The sequence below is a fragment of the Scomber scombrus genome, chromosome 8 (assembly GCF_963691925.1).
Source record: "Scomber scombrus chromosome 8, fScoSco1.1, whole genome shotgun sequence".
Taxonomy (NCBI): domain Eukaryota; kingdom Metazoa; phylum Chordata; class Actinopteri; order Scombriformes; family Scombridae; genus Scomber; species Scomber scombrus.
The window spans coordinates 18,819,687-18,832,986 of NC_084977.1; the positions used below are offsets into that span (position 1 = coordinate 18,819,687).

The window sequence follows — 13,300 nt, forward strand, 5'->3', positions numbered from 1 at the left end:
TGCTGTTTCACCGGTCATGCTCTCAGATATGTCAGCTTGCTTGTAAGATAATAATGACTTGAAAGTCACACATTTTTCTTCATAAAATGAGCTGTAGCATACATTTGAATGACAAAACAGGCTAGTGATTCAACCGATCTAATGTTAGCTAACGGTGTAGCTAACAGGTTGTCGCTACATAACGTGTCTCTGTCTTATCAACTGCTGAATTGCTGACACGGATGTTTTCAGTATTTTACTGTAACTTTACCAGTGTGCACTGTAGGGTGCACAAAAGCTGACATTACCCACCGCCACTGCTTACACATGAGAAGTAACCTGGCCAGCTTTTCATTAAGGACACTTTGAATTGAGGAGAGGAAGAAAGGATAAGTTATCATGAGATACTGAAGGAGATGACTGAGGGGAGAGAGCAGTTTGCGTGCATGTGTAAAAGGCAGAATGGGCTTGCTAAGCGCGCACGTGTGTTGACACTGTGGTCTGTAACTTTGCCTGCTCTAGGAACATTTCTAGGAAAGGAAACGCTCCCATTGCAAATAAAATACAAGATTTAAGGAGGAATGTGGTTACTTCTGCATATTGAGCCTGTATTGTCATCCTACTGTGGAGTAATAGTTTACTTGTAATGGGAACAATTGTATTAACCAGCCCTAAAATATTTATTTATTATGGCTAAGGCTTCACAGCTACATTGTCATCATCTTTTCAAATGAGCTGAAATGTCATATTTGCGTGAATCCGTGAATTTGCGGCTTATGGTTTGGTTATTGGTGATGTGTAATCAATATAAAGCATTTAAATGCAGCAGTAGTGGTAGGTTAATGTGTAGCTAAGGTCAAACTGTTTCTCGATAAGCTGTGTTTAGGCATGTGAAAGACAAATGGACAAATCATGAATGTAAATGATGTACTGTTATGCGTATGTACACTAATTATGTACAATAATGTATTGTGAGAATTCAAATCTGATGCGTCTTTGTCACAGGTCGGTGATAACCTTTCATTTAAACCTCTGAAAGACATTAAATGAATCATGCAAATAGACTTGTTTCTTTTAGATTGTGATCCAACTGTCCAGTCCAGTTTTTTGTGATTTCCCCTGTTGGTTTGGCCTATATATGCAGGACGACTACGTGATTCAGATGAGGTGATGGGCCACTCCTCCCTATTTCCCTGACTAATCCCTAGTTATACTTCCTTGATTTTGAATGCGACCCTTTCACTCAGCTGCTCTGTCTCATCTTGGCCTGATGAACTCCTACTCAACCAGGTATTTTGACTTGAGGACTGAGCTCACAGCTACTGTGTGTATGTTGTTTGTGAGTCTTTAAACTCTCAGCAGCTAAATACCTCACCAGTGTATGAGAAAGCGTGAAGTTCTTGAGCTTGAGTTTGTGGGGTGTGGTGATGATAACTCTGTCATGGGCTCAGATATGTAACCTCGGCTGTAAATAACTCTTTGAAACTCACCAATACAGCAGTGGATGTTTAAGCCTGTTTTTCTAGTTTTGTAAGTGAATTCTTTTCTCTGGCCTGCTTTTGTTTTTTTTTGTTTTGTGGGGGTGTCGTATGCAGTAAAAGTTTCCAGTTTACGATTTTATAGACCACCCCTGCTCTCATTGTATGAAAAGCCTCCCATATATGTATTTTATTCCCTATCTTAATTCAAGAGCATATTAAATGGATTTGAGAGCAGTATTTATTGATTTCATGCTCAGATTTTGTGATATTTACTCTCAAAACTCTGCTCTCGCACTCAAATTTGCTGTGCGCATGCTCGCACTGTGTCCTCGCACTCGGTTACAACGCTGCTCGAGTTCTTCCTAAATATTATTATTATAATACAATATAGCTATTTTAATGAACATCACGGACGCTTGTGTATTTATTAAATTATATTTTATTCCAACAGTGGTCAAAAAATAATATCATTAATAATACTATTATTAATAATGATATTAATACATATTATTATTATTATAAAATATAGCTATTTTAATGAACATCACGGACGCTTGTGTATTTATTAAATGATATTTTATTCCAACAGTGGTCAAAAAAATGAAAGAAACCACATTTATTACAGCACCGGAAGTCAGGAGTGGATAAACCCGGTTGAAAGAGTGCCCGTCCGTATGCGACGCTCCTCGAAGAGCAGCGAACGCACCCGTTTACAGTTTTGATCCGAGAGCAGGGCAGAGATCCGCAAGCACAAACTCCCTGAGCGCGAGAGGAAGAACTCGAGTGTGAGCGCAGGAAATCTGCGCGAGCAGCGTTGTAACCGAGAGCGAGGACACAGTGCGAGCATGCGCACAGCAAATTCATTTAATATGCTCTTGAATTAAGATCCATACTCCATACCCATAGAAATTTAAACATTTATTGTGCAGACAGCAGGCGGGCTTTCATGACTGACATGAACTTGAACCCCACAGGGGCATATGCATGTCCGAATTGTAAAATGTTACAGATGTAAACTTGTTTTTCTATTTGTTAGTGAGAATTGGTACTACTGAAAGTCTTTTTGGAGTTTTAGAAATCGTTTCTTGCTTTTTATCTTATTACACGGCAATCTGGGAGCTGTCTATATATTTGTTTGTTTATGCAAATGAATGAAAATCTCTGAGTTTAATTTTCCTATCAAATCATTAATGGCTGATCTGTGTAGTGCAAATATCATAAATGAAATGCGTCCAATATACACAAGGCCACACATGCTAAAAAGTAAACAATTCTACTGTCCAGCAAATGGTACACATCTTACGTGTAAAATTTGCAGTACATGAACCTTTTTAATCCAAGACTATACCGACATTTTTACCCAGAAATTAATTTGTAGTGTTATAATTAAGCTTATTAGACTATTTTTAAATTCACATATCCAGGACTGAGATTTGCTGTCAGGTTATGGTATGAACTTGGTGTATTATTAACACCATGTGCCAGCAATTACACAAATGCTGATAAATATTTGATATGTCGCGTAATTTTATCTACCATCTCTAGCCGCTGTGTCAGGAAACACGCCCCTGTTTGAAGTTCACTTTCTATTCTACAAATCAGTCTGGACAAGTAGTCTAAGTGGTGGTAAATAAAGTTAACCTCTGGTTGAGCTTATCTCTGATCAGTGTGAACCTTTGGTGTTTAATAGAGATTAACAACATCACACAGACTTCCATGATTTAAAAAGTCCTTTTGTGTTATACAGTTAAACCTGAAATTAATATGTAATTATCAACTCACTATTATCTAACTATTTAACTAACATTTTCTGTGTAAAAAAATATCACAATGTTTTTATATATTGTGTTACTAAACATTTGATTGCACAAGAGCACAGGAAGACAAGATGGTTTGAAGGAAAAAGATAATAAGGACACTTTGTCCACTATAAAGTCAGTTTCAACATTATGGGGTTTCCAGTTAAGGAAGAAAGTGACCACGGGACAAACGATGTGCTTCCTCTCCTGTGCTGTGCCGAACACGCACTGATCCTTCTCATATCCAACATACTTGACATACTTTTTTATTAAAATATACATACTTGACATGTCAGTCAGAAATAATCCACTACTATGACAACTATGGACAGATGTTACTGTGACAGCAGAACTGTGAAATAATGAAGAAAGAAATTGAATTCGTACTACATTTAGCAATGTTAATGTATGTTAATGACGGAAAAAGAAAGGAGCCAACAATAAAGTGTTTGGCAGCAATTTAAACCACTCAAATACAATCAGCTAGATGTGACTGTTGGAATACTTGGAAAATGTGCTCATAATGCACTTGTTTTTTCTATTTTATCTTGTCATTTCTGAATAGAGATGTGGCAGTCTGGACTGTATCACCATTTCCTCTCTCTCTCTCTCTCCCCCCCCCCCCCCCCAGTGTACATGTTTCTCTTCCTTTACTCATGTTTCTCCTGTCTCTGTTTCCTCCCCCATTAAAATGCAGGAACCCGTCCACTGCTTTCTACCAGGCTTTCCGACCTAGCAGATTACGAGGGTTAAAGCCAGTCAACGATAGGTATGAGCTCGGGTGTGTTTTACGTGTGTGTGGCCTGGAGTGGCTGGCTAAACCAGACTCTGCACCCCTTCAGCCCTGCACACTTTGCAAGAAAAACATTTGAACTCATCATTTAGTTGTTTATGGAGTTTAAGTATCATTTTTCTAACAAGTAAGAGGCTTTAGTTTACAACGTGAGAATACAACTCTATCACATGACAAGAATCTCCATAATGTCACTTTGTGGTCGACAGTTCAGAGATAATTAACGTGCTGGGAGCAACCTAAACTCAAATGTGATTGCTGACCACAGTCACATAGTCTTTAATCCCACAATATATTTTTCTCACTCACATACAATATTTGTTCCATTCCAAAAATGTTTTAGTATAATTATAGTCTTCCGACAACAGTTTTTCTATAAAATTCCTTAGACTGACTTTCAGTACAACAGTTTAAGTAAGTAAAATTGATTTAAATAAAAAGCAAAAAAAAAAAGGCATCTCAAAAGAAAGACAAAAAACTTCCCATTATGTTTTTAATTATGTGTCATAACCATTTCTGCAGTTGTGAGGGCAAAAGGCTGCGGGTAATAATTGAATGTACTGAAAAATAAATTATCACATGAAAGGAGTAAGTACGAGCAATCCTTGTGAAATGATTTGTGTATTCAAAAACTCATGAATGGAATCTTTATTTAACTCAATTGGTGGGTTTTCTGCTTTCTGTTGAAAGGAAAATAGCATTTTGAGACTAACTACTGAATTATATGACTTGTCTTCCTGTAGATTTCAGCGTGCTAATGCATGGAGAGAAAGCATGGCACTGTCGGAAGTGTCGGGCTGGCTTTTGTAACACTTCTGTCCTGGCTGCGTTTCAGGGCTCTGTGACACTTTGAGTGTCTACGTTCTGTCCGTCACGAGGATCCGGTGCTCAGGTTACTCTGGCCCTTATGACATGTGCAGTCTAATGCCAGGGGGTTTTAGCATTACAAATAGCAGATCACATAGAGATAATATGACAGTTTGTGTTGTATGACGCGATATTCTACGAAATTTGTCCTTTGTATGCTCAGATGAGAAGCTGACGATACCAACTTTACATCATTGACTAAAAAGAAAAACCTCAATTCAAATGTTTTAAGAAGGGTGATCAATAAACAACTGACTGCACTTATAACTAAACTGCCATAGCTTTTGGGCTTCTTTGTTTGAAATACTATCACCTAAATCAAAGTAACCTTACAGGTAATTTCTTGACAAATTGCTTTACTGTTTTATCCATCAAGCAGTCATCACCACTGTCGATCAACAGAAAATTAAAGGGGACATATTATACAGTTTTATAGGTCTATATTTATACTCTGGGGCTCTACTGGGAATCCGATATATGAGAATAGACAATGCAAACAACACATGGCAAAACCTTAGCAATGAAGGCTATAGACCGGCCTTTTACAAGCATGCAGCTCATTTGCAAGGTACAAAAAAACTGTTGCAAACAAAGCCTTCAGGACAGGTTGATGCCTCTGCTTTTGACCTGCAGGGAGCGTTTTTACTCGAGCCGGACAGAATCAAATAAGATATTTTTTACCAAATACAAGGATACCGATATTGCAACATCATTGTATTAGTGCTCTCACAAAATATTTACACAGTAAGATTTTTGATAAATAATCATCTGTAAAATGGAAATGGGTGTGGACAAAGGCAAATAATAGAACAGCTAGAACAGTCATATTACTGAAATGCAGCATTTAAGATATTCTTGAAGAGCTCCTCCACTCACTGTCGCAAATATTTTACAAATACATACAAAATTACACCGGTAGTTCCCACAGTCATTATAATTTTTCTTTCCTCTTTTTGGCTTTGCATACATCCTTTTGCTTGCATATAATGAATTATACCAAAATATATAAAAATAATAAAAATAAAAAAAATAATACAAAGTTCTACACAGGCTTAATTATATGTTTCATCTCACAAACATTTGGCAGTATTATCAGTGAATTGTTAATTATGCCAAAACATGTCACTACCTGTTGATTAATGCCACTACCTCCGACATATGAATGACAGTTGGCTTTTATTTCAAAGTTAATATCTGTCCACAGTTTATAAGTGGTTTGCATTAGTCATTGCCACTTTTCGTTCCGATGTGCTGTCTCATTGAAGCTGTTTGAGGTCTTAACTTCCTGCTGTGGATATTTAACTGGCTGCCAACAGACATTGACCATAAGGCGGCATCAGAGTCCTTTATGTTGAAAATGTGGCTTACTTGTTTTGTCATGAAATAATGAGCAAAAAGCTACGGTGCAACTATGTACAGTTTGAGTCCCCACACATCCAGAGGAAAATGATTATATGACTTTCACTGTTCTGCCAAATGTAAGCACAATGGGACAGTGTATAATGTGTTCTGGCTAGAGGATTCACTCAGATCTATTTTTTTTGAGAATATTACTGATTATGAAATATCTACTCAGGCCTTGGATTGACCCTGGGACAAAACTGCTCTCATATCTGAATATTATATTTAGCAGTACTGAATGTATTTTTTTTTTTTTTTTTTTAATCTTTCTCTAAGGGAAATGATGCTAATGTTTGTTATAGTGCCATTATGGTTTATATCTAAAACATAATTACAGTTTGTGTTTTTGTTTTTGGCTGTTATTTCCCAGCATCAAAACATAAGCATTAATTGATTTCATTAACAGATTTCTGCAGGAATTCATGCACACTGCAATTATTTATTACAGCTGTTGGCAAAATTGATGCAAATAGATGGGTTGAATCCAGCATTTGTATGAGTAATGCTCTGCGGTGAGAATGAGAAGTATCAGTGATCATGTGATTGTATTCTTTTCCAAGGCAAGGCGGTCCTGATGAGAAGTTGATGTTTACGTTAAACAACAGTAGCAGTTGATCAAGTGCTTGTCTTTGGCAAAAGATTAAGAGCTTCTGTTTGTTCCTCATCCAGCTTATGTTTGCCTGCGGGCCCTGTGACTAACAGTGAAGCTTTATTCAGAACTTTTCAATTAACCGTAGTTAAACCTAAGGGAGCCGCCTCATTCCTCCTCCCTTTGTCCTGAGCTAACTCTCCTGCAAGGTTGGACTTGTTTGAGGCGAAAGGGGGATTGCTTGCAAACAGTTTGAGGGCACAACAGGAGCATTCCTGAAAGTGACTGCTTTGAGAAAAATATAAAAATCACTTGTGCTATTCGCACAACCAGCAGCGAAATTTTGCGCAAGTTTCTGCTATGTTGCAGGCATCAAAACATGCCTGGCTGTTTATCTTTATACAACCACATGTGCTGCAGCTCAGCTCACATCTCCTCTCGTTCACTGCTCGTCTTTCAACTGCAACAAGCGAGAGATGAATTTATTTTAGCCTAACTTAATTACAAGTTACACTCAAAGCACAGCCAACAGCGATCTGTTGGCTGGCTGAATGGAGTCATTGTGAGGCTCTGATTGGTCCTGAGTAAAGCAGCAGCAGCCCTTTTAGTGCCCTCAGTTCACCGTGATCAACTTTATGATTACAGAAAATAAAGAAAAGACAGATTTATTTTCTGACTTAGCACACCTGATCAGTAGGCCTTTGCTCGGCCACAGAAGGTTTTTTGATTCAAACCAAATATGTGGCCACTGTTTATGACACGTGGAAAAGCAGCATTTTCACTGTTAATGTACTGATGGGTAAAGACCCTGCCAGTGAACGCCAATACTACTATTTGATACATTTTTAATCAATCTGTCATTCAGATTCTCCTATTGAATAGTGTTCCATATGCACAATATCACTAGTTTAGTTAGTATCTGCTGAAACTTGGATTCTTACCAAATACTCATTTTTTCTCTTGGCAAAGACTCAATTGGTGTAATTGCTAACAGGCTGTGGGACATATCCTCAGAAAACCCAACCCAATTCAATTGCAAGTTCCTTCTTAGAAGCACAGGCAACAGTAAGTACATAATTTTGAACGGATTACTCAGCGCTTCTACAGGAGGTATCCCCTCCAGCGAAATCCTCAACTGCAGGCCTTAATGGACGTGACATGACTTGATATTGTGCAGAGCTCTAATCTTAAACTTAACAAGCCTTTTAGATGCAGGGAGGATGATGATGGATGGAGATCATAACCATCAAAGATTTAAACTGCTTACATAACAGACCTCATGTCTCAAAGACGGCACTGTATGGGGCCACCATTTTCATCCTGTCAACTTTATCTTTGGAAACTTTGCTGACATTTGACCTTTATTTATCCGGGAAAGGTTTGCTGAGCACACATGTCCCTTTTCAGCAACGTATTGCATCACACTCAGTCAGTTAAAGGCATTCATACCCGGGAGATACCCAATATAACCATAGACGTCTACTGTTCGTCATTAAACATCCCCACTGGACCTGCAGAGGGTAAAACACTTCACTAATAGGTTAATGAATAATTGTCTGCAACTATTAGTCATTTAATAGATTAATTAGAAACTATTTTGATGATTTGAATAATTGTTTTAGTCATTTTTGAAAGCAAATATATCAGTGTTTCCCTTAGCTTTGCTTAAGCTTCTAAAATGTGATGATTTAATGTTTTTCTTTGTCATGCATGATAAAACTATATATCTGGTTTTTGATCTGACAAAATAACCTTTTACTCAAAGATATTAGAATGGGCATTTTCACTATTTTCAGCCGTTTTATAGATAAAATGATTAATCAAGGAAATAATCGTCAGACTAATTGATAATGAAAATAATTGCCCTAAAGCGTAGAAAGATCTGGAGTACCTCTAACTCAATTTTCCCTCTCAGGTAATGTTAAAAACAGTTGAGCCTGCGGCCACAAACCCATTTTTTAGTCTTTAAGATGATTTACAAGCTGTATCTCCACTATGTAATGTCAAGTCATGATTTAAGCTCAGGGTTTGCCAAAGCCAGTCAGAGTTAAGAACAATGGCTGAGACGTGTTAGACCTGATGTTTTTGTAGCATTGTGCCTAATGACATTAGGCTGACCCAAACCCTCTACTTCAGAGAGGAAGCCCAAATGAGGCCAAGTCCTTGATCCCGTGATAAATGCTGTGCTGAATACAGAGGCTCGTTAACAGCGAGGTGCCTGGATTTTCCCATTAAAGCTTCAGGAGTAACACTGTTACTTTTAACACATTCCAGTGGGGTCTTAATCCACATTAAGCCAAAACAAGTGGCACAGGTTCAAATCACTTGGGGAGGTAATGAAATATGATACAGTGGTGCATGGTGGACGCTTAAGATCTGGTTTTAGTTGAACACCATTGGCATTGGCATTTAGTGATTATTTAAGGCTGGAGAACCCCATGCCCTGGATCCCCTGCTGGGTTTACATATGGCATTTGATGGCCACATTACAGCGGCCCTGTTCACACCTAGCATTAACATGGATCTTGGATGATCTGATCACAAGCGGACAGCTCTAAGTACAGGTGTAAATGCTCCCGAGATGCATTGAGAGCCAATCACTCGGACCACATTCGGAGGTTGTCGCTGGTTGTGGTCGGATCACCCACGCAACTTAATGCCAGGTGTGAACAGGGCTGTGACTCTTTACTCCATGTCTTCAGGAGCCCAAGGAGTGGCTTGACAAACATTAACAACCATTCCTGACAACAGTTAATTTAGCCCCTAGACAGACTAAAATAATGAGGCCATTTAAATTAACGGTGATGGATGAAGCCTATCCGCTGTCTCGAGAATACATATTTTATCTGATATTAGGCCTTTGGGAGGCTCAATTGCTTTTTGTGCTCCCTGTCAGCCGGTTCATCCACCAAGACGTTTGCTGCATGTGTCTCCGCTCACCCCAATGGGCTTTGAGCATGTCACGTAGGGACTTAACAGAGTGAGGCGTTGTGTGTTTGTGATTCTGGAGATTATGTAACAGGCAAGGGTACGAGGGGGACAGTTCTTTCAGCCTGTTTATGAGGAAGCTTGATGGCAGCAGACACACCTGTACATGACTCTGATTTAGTGCTGGAAAAATAAAAAACCTCTACCTCCAGACAAGGGGTCTCTGAAGTCTGTCTTATGTTGTTTAGTCTCCATTGTGTCAGTGTGGACTACATATGTAGGATAACATGTCCAACAGTACAGTCTCCAAAAAGCCTCATATTAACATACTTCCAACATCCTGCAATTGTCACCATTGTTTGACTCTACAGTGCAATAAGGACAAATAATTAGTTTTGTGACTATTTCAGTTCAGTATGCAAATTAAAGTAATTGTCGGGAATTCTAAGTATTTATCACCAAATACCAAGTGTACTTTGTCTATTAGGCAATGCATTTCACCCTCATAAATCAGCTTTGAGCTCATTTGTGAACAATGGCAAGCATGTTGATGGTATGTACAGTAGCTCCCACCCCAGAAAGATTTATATTTTCACTCACAACTACCAGACAAAAGATAAAATCAACAACAAAATGATATTTCTCTTGTGATATGATCTAATTAGAATTGTTAATAACTATAATTGAAAAGAGAAGTTGATTAGACAAGAAAATTATTTGATAAATAAAGTATGTATTACAAGTCATTTTCAACAAAAACGGCCAAAGAAAATTTACATTTGAAGATGTAACCATGAAGGACATTTTTCCCTATTTGCTGACATTATATAGACCAACCGATTGATCAAGGTAATAATGGGGATATCATACAATAATGGAAATAGTTGTAGCCCTTATTAGACTTGTCCCAGTTAATATTCATTTTTTTGTCTCTTAAAACAAGTGAAGGCATCTTTAAAGTGATCAGAACATGCTGCAACTACCGAAATATTAATACTTCACCTCAGAGATATTCTTTAAATAAATTAATCTCCATTAAATGTTTTAATTGACTCCACTGGCTGATATTCAAATGTGTTTTGTGACAGAAGTTGATGGAAAACTGGATGCGACCGGTCCCATGATCTAATTTATGTAACTAGATGGGTAAACATGAGGGGCTCACAGGTCGAGAACGAACGCCCTCTTGTAAAAATACCGGTGTCTTTGTTTTCAGAGAGGGTGATCATTAGTTGAGCAGCGTGTTTAGGGGCCGGCTTGGTTGGTTGCTAGAGTCATGCAGTTATTTTGACCTTTGCAATACGTCAAAAAGAGCAGCGGCTTTTGAGTTTCTCTGAACTTTCTACAAACCGTTTTACATTTACATTTGGTCTGATAGTTTTGTGAGTTTCACTTGCTAGTTTACAACTTCTAAATTGGCAACGAGCACAGAGGTCAGAGCTTGGGGGGGCTGTGTTCCTGTGTTCTCCATGATTTTGGCTCATTAATAAAAAATAATGAGCAATAATTCTTTTTAAAAACAACCGATCAATTTTTTCAGCCAGTTAATAAAACGTCCTCATAAAATGGAGGCCTCTGGTTGATTTCTGCCATGACAATGAATTCATTGTGATCATTTAGGGAAGACATGACTGAATTGCTGCTGCCTCAGGCGGCTGCTGCTGTGTCAACTGATTGGAGCCTTTGCTGACCTCGTCTGGTGAAGCAGCTGAACTGCAGCTTTCAAGTCAAGGAAGTCGGGCAAAAGCAGATATCTGCATTTATATGAAAGAGAGCAACAGTGAGTCGTCAGTGAGTGCACTCCTCTGTTGTTGCAGCCCCCACCCTCCACCCTCCAGCTATTGTTTTGAAACACATTCATCAAGGAGAGAGGGAGGTGGTGGATGGGTGGGGGGGGGGGGTTATCACTGGAAGACTGAGGTCTAATTTATTCAGCTGCCTCCCCTACAGTGATTATTTGTATGCTTTGGGTCGGAGACGTGTGCCGGTGCATCTGCGCCCTAATAAAAAGCACATTGGATCTTTTCTGATGTTGTAAAGCATCATGTGACAGACTCAGAGACATGGTGGAGACCACACTTTGCTCCTGCACGTGTCTTCATGTCATATAGAGCCACACATTGAGTCTGCTGACAGTACTTAAGGCGTTCAGCTGACCCCTTTTTTCTCCTGAGCAATCCGCAGCATCAAATGTGAGACATGCTCATGGTGGAAACGTTGGCTGAAGTGGGTATCGAACGTGGTTCCAGCAGTGTTTTGATAACCAGACCACAGAAAGAACTTGACTGTGCAGTGTCCCAGCGTGATGGTGGCTCTGACACAGATGTTTGGGTTTACAGGCACTGGCCTCGGGGCCGGAGGTGTCCAGAGCTGGAATTCACTGCCGTGTGTGTGTGTGTGTGTGTGTGTGTGTGTGTGTGTGTGTGTGTGTGTGTGTGTGTGTGTGTGTGTGTGTGTGTGTGTGTGTGTGTGTGTGTGTGTGTGTGTGTGTGTGTGTGTGTGTGCGTGCGTGCGTGCGTGCGTGCGTGCGTGCGTGCGTGCGTGCGTGCGTGCGTGCGTGCGTGCGTGCGTGCGTGCGTGCGTGCGTGCGTGCGTGCGTGCGTGCGTGCGTGCGTGCGTGTACTGCAGGGAAGGCCCATGTCAAGGTTAACTCAGCAAGCTATCCTTACATAAACCACCACATGTCTTCCTCTTTGAATAAAATGTACAGTTTGCTTTGTTTTTCTTGGACACTGAATGGCAACAAATTTGTGGAGGTGTTTTTCTTTTTTTTCTTTCTTTCTTTTTGGCCATCCAACATTTCTTATACTCCCTCATGCCAAATCTGACGATCACTCAATAAACTACTTCAACCCAACCTGCACGTCTCTTGTTTTTGATAAAAACACATTCCAACCAAAGCTTGCAGACATTCTTGTCCCTCGATGTCCCAGATGTGTAAATGCTCATTTCAAAGGCAGGAATGTGTTGTCCTCACGTTGTTTATCGACCCTCAGATCACACAACCCAAGAAAGTTGCTTGCTGTGGAATGCAACACATTTACCCCGCTTGTCATCACATGAGTGTAGATCCGCGGTGCTAAAAACATTGTCTCCAAACTGCTGTTTAATTGCTCTGTTATCTGACAAGAATTCATAAGAGTAGGTAAATGAGTTGACTTTTTTCGGGTCTGATTTGCCTCATGTTTTTGGTTTTTTTGCATTGCATCAGGAAAGAGAGAAAGAAAGAAGAGGAGGAAGAGTGTAGAAATGTGGAACGCTGCATTACAAAAACTGATTACTCACAAAGCACATGAAATCACCCAGTAGATTCAATGTGACTTTAAAACGATACTTCATTGAGCTGATATTAGCTCAATGTCAGTCTGATTAATAAAAACTTCCACTACTCTCATCTGCCTTTTGAGTTCCTGACACTAATTTACAGTTCAATAAAGAGATCCACCAGCTTAATCAGCTTTTC

At 39.3% G+C, this 13,300-nt stretch overlaps 2 protein-coding genes across 2 annotated transcripts in view; both read left to right on the plus strand.

Annotated features, from left to right (window-relative positions):
• The window catches only part of tsc22d2 (TSC22 domain family 2), a 36,303-nt gene that overhangs the window by 17,335 nt on the left and 5,668 nt on the right, over positions 1-13,300 (plus strand). The gene's annotated exons all lie outside the window — the stretch shown is intronic.
• Positions 3,379-13,300, plus strand: part of hykk.2 (hydroxylysine kinase, tandem duplicate 2) — a 185,294-nt gene continuing 175,372 nt past the window's right edge. The window contains exon 1 of the mRNA XM_062423836.1: positions 3,379-3,382. The gene's annotated coding sequence lies outside the window, so the exon portion shown is untranslated. The remainder of the gene's footprint in view (positions 3,383-13,300) is intronic.